General features: G+C 41.8%; 7 non-coding genes across 7 annotated transcripts; 3 read left to right on the forward strand and 4 right to left on the reverse strand.

Moving 5' to 3' along the window:
* Positions 1 to 10,546: 10,546 nt before the first annotated feature.
* trnay-gua (transfer RNA tyrosine (anticodon GUA)) lies at positions 10,547 to 10,634 on the forward strand. The gene is given in 2 exon segments: positions 10,547 to 10,583; positions 10,599 to 10,634. It is a non-coding gene; the product is annotated as a tRNA-Tyr (tRNA).
* Positions 10,635 to 11,808: 1,174 nt separating this feature from the next.
* LOC115038420 (U2 spliceosomal RNA) lies at positions 11,809 to 11,999 on the forward strand. The gene has a single exon (XR_003840545.1). It is a non-coding gene; the product is annotated as a U2 spliceosomal RNA (small nuclear RNA).
* Positions 12,000 to 14,064: 2,065 nt separating this feature from the next.
* Positions 14,065 to 14,136, forward strand: trnaa-cgc (transfer RNA alanine (anticodon CGC)). Its single transcript has one exon. It is a non-coding gene; the product is annotated as a tRNA-Ala (tRNA).
* Positions 14,137 to 17,237: 3,101 nt separating this feature from the next.
* On the reverse strand, positions 17,238 to 17,316 carry trnas-uga (transfer RNA serine (anticodon UGA)). Its single transcript has one exon. It is a non-coding gene; the product is annotated as a tRNA-Ser (tRNA).
* A 5,314-nt stretch (positions 17,317 to 22,630) lies between these two features.
* On the reverse strand, positions 22,631 to 22,703 carry trnar-ucg (transfer RNA arginine (anticodon UCG)). Its single transcript has one exon. It is a non-coding gene; the product is annotated as a tRNA-Arg (tRNA).
* Positions 22,704 to 23,676: 973 nt separating this feature from the next.
* On the reverse strand, positions 23,677 to 23,749 carry trnaf-gaa (transfer RNA phenylalanine (anticodon GAA)). Its single transcript has one exon. It is a non-coding gene; the product is annotated as a tRNA-Phe (tRNA).
* A 1,464-nt stretch (positions 23,750 to 25,213) lies between these two features.
* On the reverse strand, positions 25,214 to 25,285 carry trnaq-cug (transfer RNA glutamine (anticodon CUG)). The gene has a single exon. It is a non-coding gene; the product is annotated as a tRNA-Gln (tRNA).
* Positions 25,286 to 26,928: the final 1,643 nt, after the last annotated feature.

A 26,928-nucleotide genomic window follows, 5' to 3' on the forward strand; every position in this document is an offset into this window, starting at 1 on the left:
CACATTCAATGTTTATCATTCAAAAAATATTGACTTTTTTTTTTTGCTTCGTATTTCATGACTTCTCCAAATTTGATGAGGACAATTGATTAAGCATAAAATTATCATGAAGACATTTTTCAAGGTGCTGAACACATATTGCACACATATTGTTCTTGGGATGACAAATATGTCAGTACAAATTTAGAAGGGAAGCGTGTGTATGGGGCTAAGAAAGAAAAAGTGTTCACATTATGCTTAACATTGTTCCAAAACAGTGCTGGAAGTGGAGACTAATGGAGAACCAAGACAAAACACAAGTGGAGCATTTTAGGCCAAGTTGAATGTTGTTAATCTTGGGACAGTACTGCTGTCCTACACTGATCAGTATAAATGTCTTGACCTGACGTTGGACCAACACATGACATTTAACCCAGCTGTCAGTGTTTTAGCTCAGTCCGCAGGTAGAGCCCTGAACAAGTCTGAACACTGTGCTCATCTGGGAGTTCATACTTTCACTCTGTTCTATAGTGTGTGTGTGTGTGTGTGTGTGTGTGTGTCAGACGATGCTTCTGCTGTCTGGGGATTCTGTGAATATTCTCTTTGTAATACTCAGCATCATAGAGCTATTGGTTATCTTACAGCAGTACACAAATGGACCTCAGTGTTGGCTCTTCATGGTGATTTGGGTTGGGAGCCCTCGAGTATCAGACATAAGAGACAAATGCTCCAGCTCTGGAACAGATCTGTGAAGCTGCCTGATCATAGAATTACTAAAAAGATATTTCATTCTGACACTTTGGCCCAATCCCAAAGTTCACCTACTCACTACCACCAGCCCTCACCTCCACCCCTTAACCTTCAAAAGGAAGTCACAAGGGGTATAGCTTTGCTTCTTCCCAAGGAATTGGGACACCACTTGCTACGTCACTGCATAGTTTACATTCAGGAACGCAAGCGACAGGGTATTCCCAGCAGCAACAAATTATGTCATCAAAAAAAAAAAAAGACAGGAATTTACAGTTGCGATCATTCTTTTAGATTTCATCATGCTTCGGTGGATAAATAAACCAAGAGGTACACAGAGTAGAATACACCATTGACATCTGTTGTCTCGTGATTTTTTTTGTGTTTTTTCCCCCCCCCCTCAGACTTCTCCACATCATCTCGCTCACAGACTGGCCCTACCTCGGGAAGTCAGCATCGGAAAACCCTCGACGTTAAGGGCTAGATTCATAGCCCCTACCCCTCATTATGCCCCCTTCCCCTACATGAAAAAAGTTATTGGGACACCACTGCCCTCACAGGAACGTGCAAAATGTAGGGGTATGGGGTGTATTGGGACTGGGCCTTTACATCACCATCCCTGGGCCAGTGAGCTGAAATCAATATTCTGAGTGATTTATCTGATATTTTCCAAAATAAATGATGTTGTAGAATTAACATCAATATTATTATATTCCAAAAACAGAGAGATAAATGGTCTCTTGATGTTTGGAGGAAGCCAAAATGAAGAATCTACTGCCTTATAAAGAACTCTGTTATGACCTTTGATCATTTGTATATATTGCTGTTTGCCCTCCTTGTTCACAGGGTGGAGTCCACTCTGTATGTGTGTCCCATTTCCTGTTCAGGTGTAGAGGTGGGATTGGCTGGTTCTCCTCTTTAAAAGGGAAGTTCTCCTGTACTGGGGTGACTCCTCCTCCTCCTCCTCCCAGCTCTGGATCATGATGGGCTGTGCATGTGTAGTTTTGTTTTACTTGTTTATGTTACAAATAGCAGTCTTAGTAGCTGTCATAGCTTTAGGGGAGGGAATTTGTTTTTGTCAATCTTGTTCTCCTATTTCATCGTCAGGGAGGTAGGGTTGTTTTTTTTATTTCTTTTTCTTCAGGTTATATTTTTCAAACCTTACTTGACTATGATTAAAACTCATAAACAACAACAGAACAACAAACATTCATTAAAGTAAAGACATAGTAACACAAATACTGTATAGTGATGCATTGATTCTGTTCTATGTTCAACTAATAGGTTGTGGTAGAAAACAAAACAGCAGAACAGCCCTTTACCTCCTGACAGGAAAGGGAGGGGGAAAGGAATGTGAGTGAAAAAAAAAACCAAAAACTGGTAAGTTAACAAATGAGTGGCAACTGTGAACTGGTGGAAGGAAAAAGCTACTGACACAAACAGCAAGGAGAACAACAGAGGAGTGAGAGTGAGGGGAACAAAGAAAATCTGTCCAGGTTCATTCAACTCTGCCTGCTAATCAAAGAAATGTTGGGAAAATAAGAAAGCAGCAACACGAGGAAGAGAACCAGCTGGATTCACTGGAGGTTTGGAAACCCATGGCCTGAGGAGTGGTGATGATCCCAGGAGTACCAAGGAGGAAAAAGGTGCCTGTATACTGGGACTCCATACCTGCCTGGGCTGGAGGAGCCCCACAACAGAGCTAAGTACAGTCCATCACTGTCCCCTCAACCATTTAACACACTGATCCACCATACGTCCACTCACACACACTGAACCCCGGAGGAACACACCCACACCCACACACATTCTTTTGGGGCATTGATGATTTAAGTTTTGTGTTGCCATGATTTGTGATAACAGGGTGAACTGTGTACTGTGATATTTTGTTTACCCACACACCTAAATGATGACATCAAATCTGATAGGACAATAGTGTCTTTTCATCCAGCTCCTGTCTCCTGTCTGGCGCACAACTACAGAGTGTGTTTGTAACCGTTTCTAGACCCGAAGTTAGAAGGTTCATTCATCCACAGAGCATCATATCAGCAGTCCACTCAACCTCTGGTGTCTTTGAGCCCCTTAAATATTTTCCTGAATGAGAACTCCATCAGCGCAACTGTGACAGATGCCAAAAGCAAAGAAAGGTTGTGTCCACCTCCCTAAAAGTAAATGATCCTCAGTGAACATAGAAGACACCACGATGAACCAAAATCTACAAACCTCTTCAGTTTTAAATTTTTACTCATTTAAATAAAAATGTATCATAAAAAACTAAAGATACAGTTTTAGTATTCACACAACCATGAACTCTGACCTGAGAGTTTCCAGCTCACAGTGTGGACTCTCCAGTCCAGCAGACAGCAGCTTCACTCCTGAATCCTGCAGGTTGTTGTTACTCAGGTCCAGATCTCTCAGACTAGAGGACTGGGAGCTGAGGACTGAGGACAGAGCTTCACAGCTTCTGTCTGAGAGGTTACAGCAACTCAGTCTGAAGAGCAATCAGCAAAACAAGATAAAGTAATTAAAGAAACTTTTCAACTAAATAAAAATATCCAGTTAAACTAGATGGATTTATTTGCACATACAGAGCTTTGTTGGAGGCTTTGACCACTGGCAGCAGCCTCAGAAGAGCCTCCTCTGAAGCAGAGTATTTCTTAAGGTCAAACACGTCCAGATCTTTTTCTGATGACAGTAAGATGAAGACCAGAGCTGACCATTGAGCAGGAGACAGTTTATCTGTGGAGAGACGTCCTGATCTCAGGAACTGTTGGATCTCCTCCACCAGAGAACCATCATTCAGTTCATTCAGACAGTGAAACAGGTTGATACTTTTCTCTGGAGACAGATTCTCACTGATCTTTGTCTTGATGTACTGGACTGTTTCCTGATTGGTCTCTGAGCTACTTCCTGTCTGTGTCACCAGGCCTCGTAGGAGAGTTTGGTTGGTCTGCAGTGAAAGACCCAGAAGGAACCGGAGGAACAAGTCCAGGTGTCCATGTGGACTCTGTAAGGCCTCATCCACAGCACTCTGGTAGAGAATAAAGGTTCAGGTTTATTTCCAAATAGTTTTGGCCACAGGGAGGTTGTTTGTTTTTCTGCCATCAGATTGACTCCAGAGCTGATGAAGGTCAGATGGACATGAAGAGCAGCCAGAAACTCCTGAACACTCAGATGGACGAAGCAGAAGACCTTGTCCTGGTACAGCCCTGTCTCCTCTTTGGAGATCTGTGTGAACACTCCTGAGTAAACTGATGCTGCTCTGATATCGATGCCACACTCTGTCAGGTCTGATTCATAGAAGATCAGCTTTCCTTTCTGCAGCTGCTCAAAAGCCACTTTTCCCAGAGACTCAATCATCTTCCTGGTCTCTGGACTCCAGTGTGGATCTGACTCAGCTCCTCCATCGTACTTGACCTTCTTCACTTTGGACTGAACAACCAGGAAGTGGATGTACATCTCAGTCAGGGTCTTGGGCAGCTCTCCTCCCTCTCTGGTCTTCAACACCTCCTCCAGAACTGTAGCAGTGATCCAGCAGAAGACTGGGATGTGGCACATGATGTGGAGGCTTCGTGAGGTCTTGATGTGGGAGATGATCCTGCTGGCCTGCTCCTCATGTCTGAACCTCTTCCTGAAGTACTCCTCCTTCTGGAGGTCATTGAACCCTCTGACCTCTGTCACCATGTCAACACACTGAGGAGGGATCTGATTGTCTACTGCAGGTCGTGTGGTTATCCAGAGGCGAGCAGAGGGAAGCAGTTTCCCCCTGATGAGGTTTGTCAGCAGCACGTCCACTGAGGTGGACTCTGTAGGATCAGTCAGGACCTCAGTGTTGTGGAAGTCCAGAGGAAGTCGACACTCATCCATACCGTCAAAGATGAACACAACCTGGAAGTGATCAAAGCTGCACATTCCTGCTTCTTTGGTTTCAGTGAAGAAGAGATGAACAAGTTCCACCAAGCTGAACTTCTTCTCTTTCAGCACATTCAGCTCTCTGAAGGTTAAGGGGAATGTGAACTCTATGTCCTGGTTGGCTTTGTCTTCAGCCCAGTCCAGAGTGAACTTCTGTGTTAAGACGGTTTTCTGACTTTCTGACACTCCCTTTGTCATCACTGTTCTGATTGGTTGGTCTCTTCCAGGTGGGGGTTTAAAGATGTCTTCTTGTCTGATGCTTGTTTCTGCTCTGTCCTGTTTCCTGGATGCTGTTTCAATCTGTCTGACCTCATGTTCCTCATTGACCTCTCCAGTACCCCCCTCTGTGTAGATCTGATTCAGAAGGGTTGGGTTTCCTGCTTTAGAGATCCCCTCAAACACACACTGGAACTTGTTCTTCAGGCCAGATTTGAGTTTACGGTGACAAACTTGAGCACGACTTTCTGAATAAACAAAGAACAAATAAGATTAAAAACTACAAGGTTGATGTTTACTTCTCCTAAGGATGTAGAGTATGATCATATTTTTTTCTGTCTCCTGAGACTTTAGTAAATATCTAATTGATCCATCATGTTAAATCCTCTTACTGCTCTGCAGACAGTCAGCCAGCTCCTCCTGCTTCATCCTCCTCAGGAAGTTCACTGTGATCTTCAGAAATGCCTCTCTGCTCCTCCTCTGCTCTTCATCCACCTCATCATCCTCATTCTTGATGAATTGTGGGCAATCTGGACTCAGACTCCTTTTGATTTCCTTCAGCTCGTTCTTCACAAAACAGACGATGTTCTCCTCCAGCAGCTGGAACATAATAACATCCTGTGTAAAGTTCACTCTCAGTATAAACTGATGGATCAAAGCATCAGATCAGTCAGCAGAGTTCAACTTTAGCTGCTGCTGTATCATCTGCTGCCACGTCTCTTTCCAGAGCTCCACAGAAAGATTCAGACCTGCTGACTTCACTATACTAACTTCACTGGTGTAACTTACTAAGTTTGACTTTAGATTCTGACAACACAGAGATCCTGATCATCACATGAAGACCAAACTGATACAGCCCTTCAACACATCAACTTAGGAAGTGAAAATTCAGGGTATTAACTGTGACTGTGGCTGAAGATGGATCAGACCACCTGAACTAGTTCACTGATGAATTATTCCATCTTTAAACCCTGTAGAGACAGAGTCCATGGAGGTCCAGGACTGAATCTGATTAACTTTGGTCTTTGTTATTAGGTCACAGCTCAAATTATCTGGAAAACAACTAAATAAACTTTTCTTTAAGATTCACTGTAGATGAAGAAGAAGGAGCAGAAATGTTTTGTAAAAGTCTCCAACAGACCATATTCATACAGAACATATCTGTTGAGGCTGATGGATTATTGCTCTGTGGTGAACTACAACTCCCGGTCCTCTCCCACTCTCTCCCACCCCAAACCTGTTCAATCCCAATTCAACTCCTGTCTGTCACAGAGTAAAGCTCTACTGGTCTAAAGAGTGCAGCTTCAAACTCAAGTCTTTGTTGGTGTCTGTTGTAGTCACTGGATGAACATTTACACACCATAAATATGGAGTCCAGGTCTGTGTGATGATGTTTGCCAGACTGAACTCTGAGGAGAAAAGACACAAACACACAGTTTGTTCCAGGAGTTTTCTATCAACACCAGAGAAACTGATAGACAAGCTTTGATACCTTTAATGAGTCAAACAACAACAAATGATCAGCTTTTACCTTTTTTCTTTGATAAAATCATCCATAGACTGATCACTCTTCATGGACAGACAACTGGATACAGCAGACTGTTGTCCTCCCTTAAAGTCAATAGGATGCTCCATAGACCGATCACTCTTCATGGACATACAGCTCAGTTCAGGAGAATCTGGTCTGGTAGAAACAGTGTTGACAGTAAAAGAATTAACCAAAAAAGTGGGCAGAAAACGATCAGTTTCAAATAAATGAGCCAAGTTCAGCTTTCATTTGCATCGCCACAAATCAGCCAGAATATTTTACCGTGCAATGTTTTTGTTAAATTTAAGTTTGGATCTGTTTCATTTCACTCAAGTGAAGTATTTTGCATAAAATATTATTGACATGTGCAAGTCAAATAATAATAATAATAATAATAATAATAATAATAATAATAATAATAATAATAATAATAATAATAATAATAATAATAATAATAATAATGATAATAATAATAATAATAATAAATATATCTCTACATGCAGGCAGCACAGCAGCATCGTGGTTAGTGGTGTTGCTCCACAACAGCCATGTCTGTATGTCTGAGTGTGAGTGTGGCAGATTGTTTGTTGTCTGTCTCTGTGTGTTGGCCCTGTGACGGACTGGTGAATATGAATGAAAGAATCTCCACATCCTGGTTGAGCTCCCAATGGAGACAAGGACAAAGTAAGCAACAGCAGTAAAAGTTCAGCAGTAAAAAATGTGACAGTGAGAGTGAATAATGATGGAGCAGTGATCTGAGTGCTGAGCTCTGACAGATGGACAGTTAGAGATCCTCATCTCACCTCTGAGCTTTGGTCTGACTCTCATGTTCCCCACACAGAGTGGTTTTAGAGGGAGGGGCTCCCTCCTCTCTGTCCTCACACTGATTCATAGCTGAGCCTCCACCTTCACACAAACACAACAAAAAGCTTCATTACAACAGGATTTACATCACAGGACACATAATCAGCATTACTGTGACTAATACGTCATTAACTTCAGCCTTTAACTCCAAAAAACAAACTGTTTGACTTTTCTCTCTCTGTGTTGATTTCAGTCAGATTCTCTTATAAACAGAGAACATTCCTGATTCATGTTAATACCAATCTTCAATGTTATACATTGGCATTAACAATAAATTTCAAACAAACTCAGATCACCATTTACTTTTATTTGTGCAAGTTGAAGAATTATGGATCCCTGACACAGTTGTGATCACCATAGGTTGGCATAATTTGAAAGTCCAGAATCGTAATGAAATTTTTGAGGGCCAGATTGTTCCTTCAGAAGCCAAGTAAAAAAAAAACAAAAACAAACAACAGTTATAACTAAACCAGTCTGACCAGTTAGGAAACCCCAGACCAGAGGAGGTGGTTCTCTCATCTGATAATTAGGATGCATCTCAAACATTTGTTACTTTGACATATTATTTAAATACTGTGCCTCCACAACTTCATACACAAATCAGTCTGATCTGTCATTGATCTGCAAGTTTCAGAGAAATGTATCTCAGCTCTGATGGTGCTTCTTCTCTCTGTCCACTAGATGGTGGTATCTGACTGTAGGATGTGTTGATGGAGCTGCTTTAATTCATGTCACCTTATTGAGCAAATAACTCATTAAACAAGAAGTGCTGCTTCAATCAATGGCTTCACTGTATCTGGAAAAATGTTAACTGTACCATTAACAGTAAGAGTTCAATTCACTCAGCCAAGTTCATCCAAAGTATCAGACCACTTCTGACATGTTTGTTCTGTCATGGCTCAACTATAACACTGCACACCAGTTCAAGGAAATCAACTTAAGCCTTATGAAGAAACTTAAGTTGATAAAAACATCTGCTTCACTTTAGATGAATTTGTGGTGACCATTTAAATACCATTTAAATAAAATCGAGTTTAACTCTGGTTATTTAAAAGTCTTGGGTTTACTAAGTCTAAGATTCTGACTGTATATCAGAGCAAGAACAAAGGAACTATTCACTACAAATTCCAGATACAATACGAAATAGGAAGAAAGGAAGGAAGGTAAATAAGCAGCTCAGTGTAATCACAGTGATCCTGTTCAGACATTTACAGATTCTCACCTGCTGAACTCACTTCAGGGAGACTTTCTGACACTTTCCAGCTTCATGTGAAGAGAAGAAGCTGCTTGTTCTCCCTCGTCAGTCCTGGTGTCTGTTTGAGCTGAGGAGAAGTCACAGCCTCATAACTTCAGAGTTCAATTTTTAAAACCCTTAGTGATATGAAACAACAACTATGTCATTCTGTGCTCAACCAAGAGATGGAATCATCAGAAATTTGGATTTTTTTTATCATTTCAATATTCAATTCTTATTTTTACTATTCATATACCTTGGTAATTTTCAAAGAGGAAAATATGTAATAAAGAGGAAAATTATGTAAATTAAGACAAAATATAAATGTCCAGGGGCAACTGTTTCTTAATTGTCTGTATTATTTTGTATTTTCTCATGGATTAAGAGGATACATAATAAAATTTTAAAAAAATGCTAACAAAAAATTGGGTTGGCTCATCTTTGCTCTGGAACAATATGGAAAGATTTGACATTAATGTTACTGAACCAGTTTTCTTCCTCATCACAGGAAACAAACATGATGTGATGAAGTTCTACTATCTGTCCACTAGATGGTGATAAACAATGTGGGAACATTTTACATTAAATCAGTCACAGTGTGGAGAAATCAAACAGTTTGTGCTGAACAAACTGGTCATATTAAAGTGCTGCCTTTGTTTCTTATTGTTTCTAAATGTATTGGAAGACAAATGAACTGAGGAACTGAAGTCAAACTGAGTTCAGAGGCCTCTTAACCAGGTGACCAGTTCTGAGGAACCTCCATCAATAAACTCAGAATATAATCAAACTGCTGCCAAAAGTAACATAAAAATCTAAATCAACAAGTACAATGTGATCACAGTGATCCTGTTGATCAGAAATATACAGATTATCACCTGCTGAACTCACTTCAGGTTTATTTACACACATTCCAGCTTTGTGTGTTTGTGTGTTTCCTCTGTTATGAGTGTAACCGGATTCCACTGGATGCGGAATGCATTTGTGCCGTAAATTTTTTCTTTTTGTTGCTACGGTTTTGTGTCCTTAACACCGATTAAACAAGGACTTTGCGTGTGTCATCTTTATCATATCTACTATAAATAAGAAAAAAGGCAAGTTGCAGAGCGGTGTGAGGGTCCGTTCATCACTGCTTACAGCTTAAATTTAACCTTTTCCCGTTCTGTCAGCAAACATTAAAGGAGATGTTGATTCTGTGATGTCACAAAGGTTTAATGACATCAGAGATCCAAGACTCCTCCCACAGAACGAAAGGAATGACTCCATGTTGATATCAGCATGAGCACCATGATGCTCATTGCTGTGTTCTTATATCAAGCACGGGTGTTTTGGCAATGTTCAACTTCTTCCCTTTTTCACAGGGAGAACATACAAGCAGCACAGAAGTGCAAAGCTCTGGAATAAATCCTATTTTAGCAACTCACCCTTTTTTCAGAGGCACGTAAGGCTGTTTGAATCAACACGATGATTAACACACATCCATGTGAAACATTACAATCTTTTCTCTTTCTCTTTCTTTCCCCATTCTTTATTGACAAAGCTCTCTGCTTCAGCTCTTTGTGCAACAAATGAACTAAACACAGCATGTCCCTGACTGGGCTTTGGAGCTTTTTGGTGAAGCAGCTGCTGTTCTGGTCATATGTTGTTTGATGTTTTTTATGTTTTTATTTTTTGCATGGATCAGTGATGCATTCATGTAGAAACATCAGTTTAATGTTGCAGCAGGTGAAGATGGAAATGATTTCATCAGGTTATATTCTGCTGACCAGATTGAATCAATAAAGTTTTGTTTCAACACGTCATTGTTTAAAGTGGTTCAGTGGTAGAATTCTTGCCTGCCACGCGGGGGGCCTGGGTTTGATTGCTGGCCAATGCAGAGTAACTCTGCTCCTGCTCTGTTTTATCTGCTCTTAAATTAACACAAAAAACATGAGAATATGATTTTTTGACAATAAAGGGGTTAGCACTGAAAACTCTCAAGCCTGTGGCTCCCTGTGGTAGGAATGGACAGCAGTTGTTGGACTAAAGAAAACTCAGCTGTTACTGAATCCGCTGAGCACCAGCCGCTCCCTTCGATAGCTCAGTTGGTAGAGCGGAGGACTGTAGAGGCTTACAGCTGATCTCCTTAGGTCGCTGGTTCAGATCTGGCTCGAAGGAGTCTGTTTTTTTTCATCAGCCTCATCCAGCTGATGAGTGATGAGTCTGACTACAGACAGGAGTTGACCACAGTTGTATCACTTTCATGTAGAGCAGCTGTGTCCACTTCATACCATCCTAGGATCAGAGATCGGGGTTCGATTCCCTGACGGGGAGAAGACGTGCGTTTTTCTATAATAAGCTCATTAACCAGAGTGACACAAGTAAACAAAATGGCCACACTCCCAGAGGACTCCGTTGTAGCTTTCTTCTGGTCTACTTCTGGGAATGTGGCCTCGTGTAGTTCCAAACATCACCTCCACGGTGTTGGACATCGATCATTTGCATTTCTGACCGTCAAGTAACTTCTGAGGTATACGTGCATACGTGATGTCCTTGTGTATGAATGAATGTTTCACTGATGCAGATTTTTACAGAACAACATATGGTGTTGTTGGTGTGTTGGTGTGTGCCAACTACAGGGTCATCATGAACCTCTGTTTTGGGTGGTGGTTGCGACCTGAGCGCCAGGTAGATGCAGGGTCCTACATTAAAACAAACCACTTTACAGTAAATGCCACCTGCATTATACACATTACATTTCCATTAACAGATCATCTGCATATACATGTCCTTCAGAGTGGTGCTGTGGGTTAGCATTAAACGGACATAACGGACTTTATGTTAAGATAAAATGATGGCAGTAATTCTGGTTAAACTGAATTTGAATGCTATTTTAAATATGTGTGTGTTCAGTCATTTGTGGTTTTATACTGTTAATGACAAAGATTCTCTTTCATTTTATTATTCTCTCTTTCGGTCGAAAAAAGCCGAGTCCAGTCGAGGAGAGCCGAATCTTCAGAGAATCCGTGCAGACAGGGGGGTTATTTTGATGGACACACCATGAGGCCAATCACATGAGAGGACAAACTGATGTTTTCACAATAATATTCAGCTGGTAAATTGACATAGATATGAAGTTTTTCAGGTGACCAAGAAGAGACGTTTTCTTTGCTCTACAACGTAACTTTGTGAAAATAACATGTCTGTGGTTGTTTTCTGATCCCTCCTTCGTTTCTTCATGTCTTCTGTTTGTGTCTCTCTCTCGGAGTGATGTTGTTACTGAAGCCGACTCTGACCCCTCACTGAGCGGGTCGGTGCGGAGAAACACTCCGTTACCTCCGACAGCTTCTGTATCGCTTCTCGGCCTTTTGGCTAAGATCAAGTGTAGTATCTGTTCTTATCAGTTTAATATCTGATACGTCCCCTACCCGGGGACTATATATTAAATAGATTTTCGGAACAGAGAGATGGAATAGGGGCTTGCTCCGTCCACTCCACGCATCGACCTGGTATTGCAGTATCTCCAGGAACGGTGCACTCCCTCTGTGTGTTCAATACAAGTCCTGTTCAGCTCAACATCACCTTAAACACATGATGTTGTCTTCATGTGTGTAACGCTGAGTGTACAGAGTGTTCATGTTCAGTTTATGGTTTTAGAATCAGTCATGCATTCATGTAGAAACATCAGTTTAATTGCGCAGCTTATTTCATCAGGTTATATTCTGCTGACCAGACTAAATCAATAAAGTTTTGTTTCAACACGTCATCGTTTAAATTTTGCATTTGTCAGCTGAATCCACAGAGTCACTGAAATGATGACGTAAACCCAGGAAAGGAAAAACATTTGGCTCTGAATCTCAATGTAGATTTGAACAAAGAGCTCCAGCTGAAGAAAACAATGCTGTCTGTTTCCAGATGATGAAGAACTCAGTTCTCAGTTGATGCTCAGTTATCTCCATCTAGTGGACAGATGGTAGAAGTTGATTCCTGAAAAGAGGAAGTGACTTTCCCTCAGATCAAACTGTTGAAGGAGAACGAGCAGCTTCTTCCTCACTGACTCACTCAACCTCTGTCTCCTGGGTTTGGATTTAGGTCTGGGTCTGGGTCTGGGTCTAAGACCAGGTGGGCCTGCTCAGAGTCTCTGTGTTGGATGTGAGCTGCTGAAATCTCTGAACACCATGAGTAACTGCAGTGAAAATACAAATATGCACTGAAAACATGCATAGCAGCTTCTGTCAGAAGTTGTTAGTTGTAACCAATGAACCATGACACAATTGAACATCATCTGTTTTGCTTCATCTGCTTTTTAGTGTCCAGGACACAGAGGAAGAGGATGTCTCCACATGCACATTTGTTCTTGATGTTTTCACTCACTGTTTAATAAAAAAGAAAAAATACAATTTAATTCATCCAAGTGTGATCTTTTGTTGCTCTGTAATATATTCGATTCACATTTTCTGTATGGCTTAGTCTTAAAATTATAATGGTTGTATGGTCAGCTCCTGCCTCATCAGAAGAAGTGGGATGGACAATAAATGCTGAATGGACTGTTGCTGCTCTGCTTTCTCCATCAGTATCAGACCACGAGTAAGTCAATAGGAATTAAAGCAAAATCAAGGAAATCCAATAATCCATCTATGAGAAAAAAGAGCATTTGAATCATCAAAATATTTCCCCAGCTGACACAAACCTGACGCTTTCCCTCCAAAACTTATTTAAGTAATTCTTATGTAGAGCTTTCAGTTGTCACCCCACCACCCCAAATGTAAAACTGACATTTACGAATATGGAATAATGCAATAACAGCCAAACAAGTACTTGGGTATGTGATTTTATTTATATTTAGCATGCAATGTCTCAGTCTCTGCTGTCTGTTCCACAGAAGAACATGACAGTTCAGCGGGCTGACATGAACCACGTGACCACCCCGCAGTGAGATCAGGGAGTGTCGGGACTCTTCTCTCTCTGGGACACTGGATCTGTCTGTCTGTATCCATGTCAGAAACTCTGAAACACTCTGAACTCCTCTAAAACACGCTGGATTTACAGATATGAAAGTGTCCAGCGGTCCATGATGGATTATCATAGAAAGACATCAGCTTTAATGAAATACATTGTTGCTTATAAGCACAGAAATTAAAATATTCATCTCTAAAACTTAAGATGTTGCCGAATAAATTATGCCAGTTGTGTGATGACGTCATGTGTCACTTTCCTTACTGAGGAGTGACAGCAGAGGAACAAAGGAGGAGCTTGTGTTTGAACCTGTGTGAGAAAAACAGAAAAAAGAAGACTCTTTAGCAATGCTGGGGATTGCACCAAAGGATTCATACATGGAAAGCACACATTCTACCACTGAGCTACATTCCCTGCGTGGTGTGGCAGCTTTAGCTAACCAGATAGCTTCTGAGCTCCTGCGACAGCTAAAACAGCGATCTGCCTGATGAAACCTTTTGGATGAGATGAGCCCGTTGATAATGCTTACTGAAAAATACTTTAAACATGAGCTCTGTGTCACATTCATGCAGCTTGTGGAGAAACAGTTCATTCCATCAGAATGAACATTCACCTGTCACAGTGTGTTAGAAGCCCTGTGCGTGGCCACACAGGGGATGTAGCTCAGTGGTAGAGCGCATGCTTCGCATGTATGAGGCCTGGGGTTCAATCCCCGGCATCTCCAGCATTTATAATGAAGCGTAGGAAATCCTGAACTGCTCCATTTTGTCCTGCTTACTCACTCAAACAAATTACTGACAACACACATACGTATGTGTGAAAGACAAACTGCTGGCTGCTGATCTAAAGCGAGAATCATACCCCTAGACCAACGAGCCCTTGGTGGTTCTTTTTTGTTTTGCTTTGTTTTTTAGAAAAAATGTTTCTTTTCATTCTGATCTATATTCAATCCTTCTTTATTGACAAGAAAGACCCAACATTAAGAACAGAACAGCTACACACAAACAAAGGAATCATTAACAGCCCTTCAAGAAGGGGGACCAGAGGGTGTGTGCCAACTACAGGGTCATCACACACCTGTGTGAAGCTGGCCCCCCACCCCACGCAAAATTTCAGCGAAATAGTCTGTCTCCTTTGTGTTTCGTCTGTGCTGGTTTGTATGGTATTATTTTTTAGGACATCCACAGGTCACCCAGCCCGCCATGCATTCAAAATGGACCCGAAATGGTACCGTTCATTTGTACTCCTACGGTTTCATAGATATTACACATTTTAATTTCTGGTGATGGTGTCACCCAGCCCGCCATGTTCTCTGAATGGACCTGAAGTGGTACAGTTCCTTTGTGCTAGATTGTGCCATAAAAAAAAAGTTTGTCTCTCTGCTAGATGAGTCCTAACAACAGCACTCAGCTGTGTCATATTTTAAGGCTGTGCAGATTACAGAGATTCTCCAACATGCTCTGTAGCTGCCCACCTGGGAAACTTGGTCCATGAAAGCAACCAACCGTCAGAGTCAGGCCGACCACAGAGCCTGTTCTCCTGATCAGCCTGTTCAGTCTCTGTGTGCCTCCCTTTTTGTTGCTGTCTGCTTTAGTTTAGTTTATTTGCACATTAGAAGCACACTGATAAAGACTTCATGATAAAACACTGTGCAGGGGAAGTTAGAAGTCACAAAAGGTTTATGGGAATACTAAAAGCACCAAACTTTTCATTTTCACATTATTAGACTTTATTATTTATCAATGAATTCAAACTCTTCATGTTCTGAATGAATTTCACCACCGGGTTAAATCGCCATACCTTTTGGTGACGTCACTGCAATAAAGGCTAAAAGTCAGATCAGGAAGTGTGTCCCTCGCCGGGTGCGGTGGCGCGCGCCTGTACTCCAAGTTACCGGGAGGCTGAGGCTGGAGGAGCGTTTGAGCTCAGGAGCTCTGGGCTGCAGCGGACTATGTCGATCGGGTGTCCGCACTAAGTTCGGTATCGATATGGTGCTCCGGGGGGAGCCCGGGATCACCAGGTCGTCTAAGGAGGGGTGCACCGGCCCAGGTCGGACACGGAGCAGGTCAAAGCCCCCGTGAATAGACGCTGTAGTTCAGCCTGAGTAAGACAGCGGGACCCAGTCTTTATGCTGCTATATATATATATATATATACACTCACTGGCCACTTTATTAGGTACACCTGTCCAACTGCTCGTTAACACTTAATTTCTAATCAGCCAATCACATGGCGGCAACTCAGTGCATTTAGGCATGTAGACATGGTCAAGACAATTTCCTGCAGTTCAAACCGAGCATCAGTATGGGGAAGAAAGGTGATTTGAGTGACTTTGAACGTGGCATGGTTGTTGGTGCCAGAAGGGCTGGTCTGAGTATTTCAGAAACTGCTGATCTACTGAGATTTTCACGCACAACCATCTCTAGGGTTTACAGAGAATGGTCCGAAAAAGAAAAAAATATCCAGTGAACAGCAGTTCTGTGGGCGGAAATGCCTTGTTGATGCCAGAGGTCAGAGGAGAATGGCCAGACTGGTTCGAGCTGATAGAAAGGCAACAGTGACTCAAATAACCACCCGTTACAACCAAGGTAGGCAGAAGAGCATCTCTGAACGCACAGTACGTCGAACTTTGAGGCAGATGGGCTACAGCAGCAGAAGACCACACCGGGTGCCACTCCTTTCAGCTAAGAACAGGAAACTGAGGCTACAATTTGCACAAGCTCATCGAAATTGGACAATAGAAGATTGGAAAAACGTTGCCTGGTCTGATGAGTCTCGATTTCTGCTGCGACATTCGGATAGTAGGGTCAGAATTTGGCGTCAACAACATGAAAGCATGGATCCATCCTGCCTTGTATCAACGGTTCAGGCTGGTGGTGGTGGTGTAATGGTGTGGGGAATATTTTCTTGGCACTCTTTGGGCCCCTTGGTACCAATTGAGCATCGTTGCAACGCCACAGCCTACCTGAGTATTGTTGCTGACCATGTCCATCCCTTTATGACCACAATGTACCCAACTTCTGATGGCTACTTTCAGCAGGATAATGCGCCATGTCATAAAGCTGGAATCATCTCAGACTGGTTTCTTGAACATGACAATGAGTTCACTGTACTCAAATGGCCTCCATAGTCACCAGATCTCAATCCAATAGAGCATCTTTGGGATGTGGTGGAACGGGAGATTCGCATCATGGATGTGCAGCCGACAAATCTGTGTGATGCCATCATGTCAATATGGACCAAACTCTCTGAAGAATGCTTCCAGCACCTTGTTGAATCTATGCAAGAATTGAGGCAGTTCTGAAGGCAAAAGGGGGTCCAACCCGTTACTAGCATGGTGTACCTAATAAAGTGGCCGGTGAGTGTATATATATATACGGCCTTGGCACGGCCTCATCCTGTGTATATATATATATATGGCTCCGGAGCCACAGGTTGCCGACCCCTGCCCTAATCTAAGTGATTTCCATGTATTCTTCATTGTGAGACATGTTAAGGAGGGAATGAAAGTTATATAATGATGCATTATATCAAATTTCCATGATCTGAAATTTTTTGTCAGGCTTCCTCTCTCGCCTTGTTTGCAGAAACACTGTTGCAGTTTTGCAGTTCTCCCCCGAAAGTGGAACTAAAAGTGTGTCGCTATCATCGACCTTGATAATGAAAACTGAACACCAGTTAGTGCTCTGATCCTGTTAGATGAGTCCTAACAACATCACTCAGCTATTCACTATATCACTATTTTAATGCCGTGCGAATTACAGACATTCTCTAACATGGTCTGTAGCTCTCTAAGTGGGAAACTTGCTCCTTGAAAACAACTAACCGTTGTTGACAGGATTTGAACCTGCGCAGGGAAACGATTGATTTCAAGTCCATCGCCTTAACCACTCGGCCACAACAACGACATTAGCCACACGAAAAGTAGAAATACACAAAATAAAACACAAAAAACTAAAAAAGCTGAGCAGAGTGCTGTGGACTTTTGAAGGTGCTGTGTTCAGGTGACAGTCTCCTCTGGAATTAAGGGTTGAAATACCACTCCTGACAGTCTGTGGTGTTACCCAGCTTCTTTGTCTGAGGGCCTTCTGGGGAAAGATCTTTGTTGTGCTTTAAGTCACATCTGTCCTCATTCAGCTGATTCCTCAATTAACTGTTAGTACAAACTGTTTGTAAATGTTAGCACCTTGAAACTTCCGACATAGCTTTTTATCTCTCATTTCAACATTAAGAAGCAATGTCTGTGACATTCAAACATTCTGTGTGTGAAACAACTGGTGGAGAAGGAGAAATGAGGAGAGACGGGGGGCTCAGTCGCAGAATCATTTTCGATAGTTAAATTGTTTATTACAGATCGTAGTTCAATTACAGCATTCGTTAGAGCTTCAGGATGATTCAACTCATCTATAGCGAAGTTTATTGCAAGAAAAGGGTCATCTGAAAAACTCCTGCAGTTGTCATTACCTTTTTGTTCCATGTCACACTTTTTTTTTAACTCAAACCACATTAAAACATCATATCCTCATATGCCAGTGCATACAACCTGTCAAGGAATCTCTCGAGGTGTCTGCATGGAATCCTCCTGTGGTTGTACGAGCAGTTTGGTGATCTTCTGTAGGATGGCGACCCGAACAAATTTTCACTGCTATGCAGATGAGCCCCACAACCTCTCACATGCTAAGCGAGCGCTCTACCATTTGAGCTAATTCCCCTGGGCTGGCATGCAAGCTAAGCTTTGGGAAAAAAAAGTGAATAGATCGAAGGAGCCAGACTGGGTACTCGGCACTGAAACAACAGTTGAAATCTGCTTTACTTCCACTGCTAAGGAAAACTGCTGGGAGTTAAAACAAGCAAGGTTAATACTGAAGTTTGTTTTCAAGACTGAAGATTTTCCCTCTTCAGCTAGTGCAGCTTCAGTATGGCATTTTTATGATTGTAATGATGTCATCTTCAAATACAACAAACTTTGGATAGTGAACAGCTAGCTGTTGCTAAAAAGCGGTTAGCAGAGGATGGTTTCGATCCATCGACCTCTGGGTTATGGGCCCAGCACGCTTCCGCTGCGCCACTCTGCTCATAGGACAACTATAAAGAGAAGCACTTGTACAAAAGGAAGTCATCAGTGTTTCGAATTGAAATGATCAGTATTGTATTCTAAGAAGATGTTGTTGTCTTTGTCAGTCAGCACTGCCCCAACAAGTAGCACTTACTGAAACAGTCAAGTTAGTGCTCAAGTTAAGGTAACATTTGTGACTTTCAAATTACTTCCTCAACCCTCACCCCCATATCACTGATAATATCTGCTGTACTGGTGATTGAAGAAAAGAAGGAATGACATTCCTCATGTTTTTTGTCCCAATTCCAACCAGGACAACCCCAAAGAGAAGCACTTATGCACAAAGACTTCATCAGTGTCTCTGACTGGAGTGATCCGGGTTAGATCTGAAGAAAACATGGCTCCAAGAATTATTGTTGTTTTTGCCATTTAACAATGAAAGAGGAAAAAGAGAGCAAAGAGAATAGAAACATTAATACATAAAATAGTCATCAATGTCTCATTGAATTGGCTAAGTCACATTAAGCTTTAATTCTGAGCTAACTCTGGTGATTAGTGATTAGGGTAGTGTTGTTTCAACTGATCTGAAGAAATCTGTTAAAAATGGGAATCATTTTGTTGAAATTCTAACCAGGACACCCCAAAGAGAAGCACTTTTGCACAAAGAATTCATCAGCGTTTCTGATTGAGGTGGTCTGAGTTAGATTCCAAGACGGGTCTAATGGGAAATGGGTAAAGGAAGGAAAACTTCTGAAATCACCAACATTACCCCAACTAATAGCAGTTACTGCTCTCACAACACAAGTCTGTGCTTCAGTTGGGGAAATGCTGATGACAAATTAATACATTACACAACTAATCCTGCTAACTAATTTCTCCTCAATATTCCAACCAGGACAACCCCAAAGAGAAGATGTTGTTGAATCATCAATGTTTCTGATTGAAATGATCGGAGTCAGATTCTAAGAAGAAATTGCTCCCAAACCTCCCGTTGTCTTTGTCAGTCAGCACTGCTCCAAGTAGCACTTACTGAATTCAACAGTCAAGTTAGTGCTCAAGTTAAGGTAACATTTGTGACTTTTAGATTACTTTCTTAACTCCCACCACCCCAAAATTAATAGAACTTGCTGTACCTGTGATTGACTTTTGAAATCACCAACATTACCCCAACTAATAGCACTTACTGCTCTCAGAATACAAGTTGGTGCTTCAGTTCAGGAAATATTGATGACTCATTCATTTGATCTGAAGAAAACTGTTTTTTTTTTATTCCATCCAGGACAACCCCAAAGGCATCAGTGTTTCTAATTGAAATGATCAGTATTGTATTCTAAGAAGATGTTGTTGTTTTTGTCAGTCAGCACTGCCCCAACAAGTAGCACTTATTGAATTCAACAGTCAAGTCAGTGCTCAGGTTAAGGTAACATTTGTGACGTTCAAATTACTTTCTTCACCCCCACCCCCCATATCATGTGGTGATTGATGAAGAAGGAATGGCATTGCTCATCATTTTTGTCCAAATCCCAACCAGGACAACCCCAAAGAGAAGCACTTATGCACAAAGACTTCATCAGTGTCTCTGATTGGAGTGATCCGGGTTAAATAGCTCACACATGATCTCCCCCAAAGAGTCTTGCAGCCACTTCCCTGTTGTGTCTGAATGAAACCACTCCCACCTGTCTACTTTGTTGAGACGGTTTCAGTGGTCTTGGTTCATATCAGGAACAGACAACGATCCTCTTAAATTCATGAGGTCCTTTAGCATATGGTGAGACGGCAGCTAACTGTGGTGGTAAGAAATTTATCAAAACTGGCTTTAATTCCATCCAGGACAACCCCAAAGAGAAGCACTTGTACAAAAGGACGTCATCAGTCTTTCTAATTGAAATGATCAGTGATGCATTCTAAGATGTCTTTGTCAGTCAGCACTGCCCCAACAAGTAGCACTTACTGAATTCAACAGCCAAGTCAGTGCTCAAGTTAAGGTAACATTTGTGACGTTCAAACTACTTTCTTAACCCCCACCACCCAAAAATTGATAGAACCTCATCTGCTTGTGATTGGCTTTTGAAATCACCAACATTACCCCAACTATTAGCACTTACTGCTCTCAGAATACAAGTCTGTGCTTCAGTTCGGGAAATGTTCGTGACAAATTCGCGAATTTAGCTGATTTAAAGAAATCTATCAAAACTTTAATTCCATCCAAGACAACCCCAAAGAGAAGCACTTATGCACAAAGACTTCATCAATGCCTCTGATTGGAGTGATCCGAATTTTTACCTCACATGATCTCCTCCAAAGAGTCTTTGCAGCCACTTCCCAGTTGTGTTGCAGTCCCAATGGACTCCCTTTCAGGCTTTTGCCCATCTTATACCTGAATGAAACCACTCCCACAGCTCCCTGTCGACTTAGTTTGGGCGGTTTCAATGGTCTTGGTAATGGTTTGTAATGAAGAACACATTTAGTCCATCAGGAACAGACAACGATCCTCTTAAATTCATGAGGACCGTTAGCATATGATGAGACAGCTAACTCTGGTGATTAATGTTGCTGCAGCTGATCTGAACAAATCTTTTCAAAATGGCCATCTTTGTTGTTGTTTTTATTTCGACCAAAACTTTTTTCCACCAAATTGTTAAATAAACTCTCTGTCCTGGTTAATCCTTGGACGGAATGAAAAACATTTGAAATCACAAACTCTGCCCCAACTAATAACACTTACTGCTCTGAAAACACAAGTCTGTTCTTCAGTTGCAGAAATGTTGATGACAAATTCATAGATTTAGCTGATCTCAAGAAATCAAAAATAAAAAATAAAATGTATGAATATATTTACAAAAGGAGCCAGTAAGAATATATGTACAGTTGAGAATTAGCATGACTGTAGATAACGGTGGAAATAAATAAAAAAGTAAAAAAACAAAAAGTAGCTATTCCTGAATTTAACAGTTAAGGTAACATAAGGTAAGAAGAAAGAAAGGACACATTGACAGAACCACTGTGCTTCATACCAGGACACAGCAGCGTGAATCATGAATCATCATGAATCATGTTCGGGAAATGTTTATGACAAATTCATGACTTTGGCTGATTTAAAAAAATAAATAGAAATAAATAAAACATTCTGTCCAAATTGCAAACAGGACAACCCCAAAGAGAAACACTCATGCAGAAAGGAATCAACAGTGTCTCTGACTGATGTGATCTGAGTTAGAAGACATTGATTCTTTACTTCTTTATTGTCTTTGTCAGTTAACGCTGCCCCAATAATCAGCATTTACTGAATCCAAGTGAATCAAGTCAACAAACACGTTGGATAATTAATTGTGACTCTGGACTTTTTTCCAGTTTGTTGAATAAATGTGTTTTCCTCCGTCAGCAGGAAGTTTCTGTGGTCTTGCTAACGGTTTGAAGAACAGAATGATCAGACAACGATCCTCTTAAATTCATGAGGAGCATTAGCATATGATGAGGGGACTGTTAACTGCAGTGATTAGAGATCAGGGTTGTGTTGTTGTAGCTGATCTGTACAAATCTATTTAAAATAGCAAATCATCATCATTTTTTACTGAATTTCTGAGAAGGACAACCCCAAAGAGAAGCATTTATGTGGAAAGTTAACAAGCAGCTGTGTTGTGTTAGAAACACCAAACATGTCCAGAAAAGACTGTTCTGTGTATTTCCCTGAAGAGCTGCCAGACTGTGTTCACACCTTGATTACTGCCATCACAGTTCACCTTTTGTGTCTTTCTTTTGTTATCCTTCACAAAATTTTATTTGCTGGCACAGAGGCACGAATAGAAAAATGGCGGGGGGGGCTGTGACTTGGTTCCCATCATTCATATTAAAGAGAGACTCTCTTTGATCTGTGTGAACATAAATCTTTACCTCGGTCTTCTGATCCAAAGTCAAACACCTTGTCCTTTGGGCCATGTGGGGTCTGAGTGTGGCCCATTTTAATGTCCTGTTGTCAGTTTAGTGTCTGTTCTTGTCATATTTCATTGCTTCAACATTCATCAGGATGAAGGCAGCATCAAGCAGCAGTGGTCAGTGTTGGCCATGACCTGATCAGATCCACCTTCTGTGGAGGAGATCTGAAAAACCTCACTTATTTCTGTAAAATGGACACAGTTTAGTCTGTTCACCTTCACACAGCTGCCCAACCACAAAGGGACTCGAACCCTCAGTCTTCTGATCCGAAGTCAGACGCCTTGTCCGTTAGGCCACGTGGTCCCTGGGTCAGTCAGCTCTGCCTGGATACAACAGTGGTCAGGGCTGTATGATGTATGTTTATACTGAAACTCTGACAGCTCTCCTCCATCTCACTCTTTTACTTTATTTCCCCAACAAGCCTTTTGATAGCAGCTGTAGAAGGTGCTGTGTTCAGGTGACAGTCTCCTCTGGAATTGAGGGTTCAAATACCACTCCTGACAGTCTGTGCTGTTACCCAGCTTCTTTGTCCGAGGGCCCTCTGGGGAAAGATCTTTGTTATACTTTAAGTCACATCTGTCCTCATTCAACTGATTCCTCAACTAACTGTTAGTAGAAACTGTTTGTAAATGACATCTTTGTACATCTGACTGACAGTTACATTTGGTTGTGTGAAAGTCCAACCTCTGTTCGGGGCAGACCCAGCTCAAGAAGATAAATGTGAAACTTTTCCAGATATCAGGGCTCTTTCTGGCAGAGATCCTGGGGGAGTTCTGTCACTTCAAGCCCAGCGCTGCCTTACTTTACCTGTGACCTTAATAAATGTTTCAACTGTGAACTGAAGATTTCTCCAACTCATTGTTGGGCTTCCAAGAAAGTATTTATTGCCCAACATGGGGCCTGCTAGTGGTAGGTTCATTGTTGTAAAGGAAATTCCCATACCGGGAGTCGAACCCGGGCGAAAACCAGGAATCCTGACCACTAGACCATATGGGAGATGCAACCATGCTAGCATGCTGTATTTAACACATTGTAGTGTAGGTGGATGATAACAACATCAGGCTGATGGTGCCAAAAGGACCACATCATCTGAAAAATCCTGCGATCTTCCACGAGAAAATGGCGTCTTTGACAGCCTTTTGGACACACAACCAGTCAGCGTGACGCATCCACCCTCACAATATTTCATGGTGTGGTTGAAAGAGGAGGGAGAATATTGGAAATGTAGGTTAAAAAAAAAACCTGAGCTTGCACCTCACCCAGGTACTACCTTTGATGCCGAAACCCAGGATTGAACCAGGGACCTTTAGATCTTCAGTCTAACACTCTCCCAACTGAGCTATTTCGGCTGGACGGCTGCATTTCTGCTGGATGTTCTGTGACAGTTCTGCTTGTTTTTGCCCATTAACACTGCTCTTTAACCCTCCTGTCATTTTTACCCCCGCCCCCCCTTCCAAACCTTGGTTGGAATTTCAATTAAAACGATCACAAGTTTTAGATTGATGTCTTCTTAGACGTTAGATGACTTCAATTACAGAATCTATTGATTCACTCCAATCAGAGACACTGATGAATTCTTTGTGTTTCTCTGTTCTGGTCCTGGTTGGAATTTGGACAAAAAAGATGAGGAATGCCAATCTCTCTTTTCTTCTCTTTACCTGCAGAATCTGGACAAGAGGAACAGTGTTTTAGTGGTTGGTGCTGGTTGGTACAAATATACTAATATAATATATATATATTAGTAAATGGCAGAGAGAGAGATGACCTGCATAAAGAGACTGGAGCCTGAATACAGTTCCTTGGTCACAATATCACATACATCTTCACTGAAATAATGACACCTGTGTCACCTGTGAGAAAGCTCAAAGCTGTGTCCAAAGGTTTGGAGGAGTGAATGGCAGAAAGATGTCTTTGAAGCCATTTGGACACACAACCAGTCAGCGTGTAGCATTCAACCTCACAATATTTCATGTGGTTGTGGTGTGGTTGAAAGACGAGGCAGAATATTGGAAATGTAGGTCAAAACAAGGTCCACCTCTGATGCTGAAACCCGGGATCAAACCAGGGACCTTTAGATCTTCAGTCTAACATCAGTTTTAGATTTAATTAAACAATTCAATGTTGCACTCATTCATGCACTATGCAATGTTGAAAAGGCACATAAAATGGGAATTTGACTGTTTCATAATAAAGGAGTTAGGACTTAAAACACTAAAGCCTGTGTGCTCCCTGTGGCTCCCTCAGATCCAGGACCTTTAAGTCATTGCTACTAATGGCTCGTTGGTCTAGGGGTATGATTCTCGCTTCGGGTGTGAGAGGTCCTGGGTGTTATATTGCCAATATCTTCCCAAAGTTTGTCTCCTGTGAAAAGCGGTCACCACATTTCCATCTGCTCAACACGGCAACAACCACTTTGTCTTGTCCAGAAACTGCAAGCAAAAGCTGGAATACGGGAAGTGATGAGCAGGAACTCCACTGAGAGCAAAGCACTGCTGGGGTTTGAATGCAACATGTCCTGTTTACAAGACAAGACTTATTGATACTAATACATACTACGCCAGCAGCCTGCCCATTGAGCTAATTCTGCTGTGCTAACATGCTAGCGTGCGCAGCTCACTTGGGAGAGCGTTAGACTGAAGCTGTAAAGGGCCCTGGTTTTTGGCATCAGAGGAAAGAAAAGCAGCTTCTGTCAGAAGTGAGATTTGAACCCACACCTCCTGGGGAGACTGCAACCTGAACGCAGCACAATGACTGCCTGATTAGAAGCTGTAGAGTGGACAAACAGGAATTTTAGTGTTTCACTGGTAAGATTTAGGTTCCACCGAGATTTGAACTCAGATCGCTGGATTCAGAGTCCACAGTGCTAACCATTACACCATGGAACCCTGCAGGCATATGCTCATTATACAAACAAACAAATTTCGAGATCATTCAAGAAGGACTTGAAGAAGCCTAGTCAAGAGTTACACTCATGAACGTGCAAATAAAGATCAGTATATGTATATGTATCTGGGGCTGGGTGATGTCATCACCAGAAATTAAAATTTGTACTAGATTGCATACAGGGGAGTTAGCTCAAATGGTAGAGCGCTCGCTTAGCATGTGTGAGGTAGTGGCATCGATGCCCACATTCTCCACAAGACTTTAGCTTTTTGGAGATACAGCATACAGGGTGGACTTTGGAGGCTTTTGGTAAACAGAAGCAAGACTGTTATTGTGTTATTGTGTAAATCATCATAATTTTTACTGAATTTCTGAGCAGGACAATCCCAAAGAGAAGCATTTATGTAGAAAGGAATAACTGTAGCTGTCTGAGTTAGAGCCTCAGATATGGCTATGGAAGTGCAACAAATTCAAAGTTTATCTGGACAGACTGTATCTGCTTTCAAAGCTGTTGTCAGATCTTTCTGTTTTAATTACACAACTCCAATACCAGTTAGTCAGCAAAACATGATGAGCCAAGTCCACTGTGACAAATAACAAAGGATTTTCTTTAGCATAAAATAAACTAAACAGACAGTTTGAGATTCAAACCAATGACCTTCTTCCATGATGACCTTCTTCATCATGGTCATCATGGCTCTGTGGTGCAATCGGTCAGCGTGTTCGGCTGTTAACTGAAAGGATGGTGGTTCGAGCCCACCCAGGGACGATCTTTGTTTAATTCACTGGTATTATAGTTCACACATGGAAGACCAGAGGATTTTTAAGTTGATGCTCAGCTATCTCCATCTACTGGACAGATGGTAGAAGTTGATTCCTGAAAAGAGGAAGTGACTTTTCCTCAGATCAAACTGTTGAAGGAGAACGAGCAGCTTCTTCTCTTCACATGTTTCCTCACTGACTCAAATAGATGGAGAATGTCATTTATCACTTCCTCCAGTAATGTGTACAGTTGTCACTGTGCTGCTCCTGACTCAGTGATGCTGTTGGATGCTTATAGGGCCGCCGTTCTTAAAGTGTGGGCTCCACCCCACTGGTGGGGAACAGAGACATGACAGGTGGGGCGTGAAGAAGTTGAGGAAATGTTCCTTTTCATTCTGATCTTTATTAAACAACAAAGATCATACATTCAAAACAGCCACACACAAACAAAGTTATCATTAACAGCCTGCATGGAGTCTAAATGAAAAGAACATCAGATGGAGACTTTTCATTTGAACATTTTAAGATGGGTGTATTTCTTCAGCATTTTGTTGGGGCAGGTGGGACTTAAACACTGACCCTTGTTCAAAGTTGCAGTTTGGCAGGAGACACTCAGAGTCTAATGCTCTACCACTGAGCTACACCCCCCCATAAACACACACAGCCCGTCACTGTAGATCAACATATCTGCGTGGGACACCTGGAAAGCTACAGAGAGAGTTCACTTCTGTCACTCTGGTTAATGAGACATTACAGAAAAATGCATGTGCTCTCCCTGTCAGGGAATCAAACACCGGTCTACTCCGTGACAGGCGGAGATACTGTCCACTATACTAACGAGGATCCCACATGCCCCTGGTGGTCATTAGATAGACTGCAGGTG

This window comes from Echeneis naucrates, unplaced genomic scaffold (genome assembly GCF_900963305.1).
Source record: "Echeneis naucrates unplaced genomic scaffold, fEcheNa1.1, whole genome shotgun sequence".
Lineage (NCBI taxonomy): Eukaryota > Metazoa > Chordata > Actinopteri > Carangiformes > Echeneidae > Echeneis > Echeneis naucrates.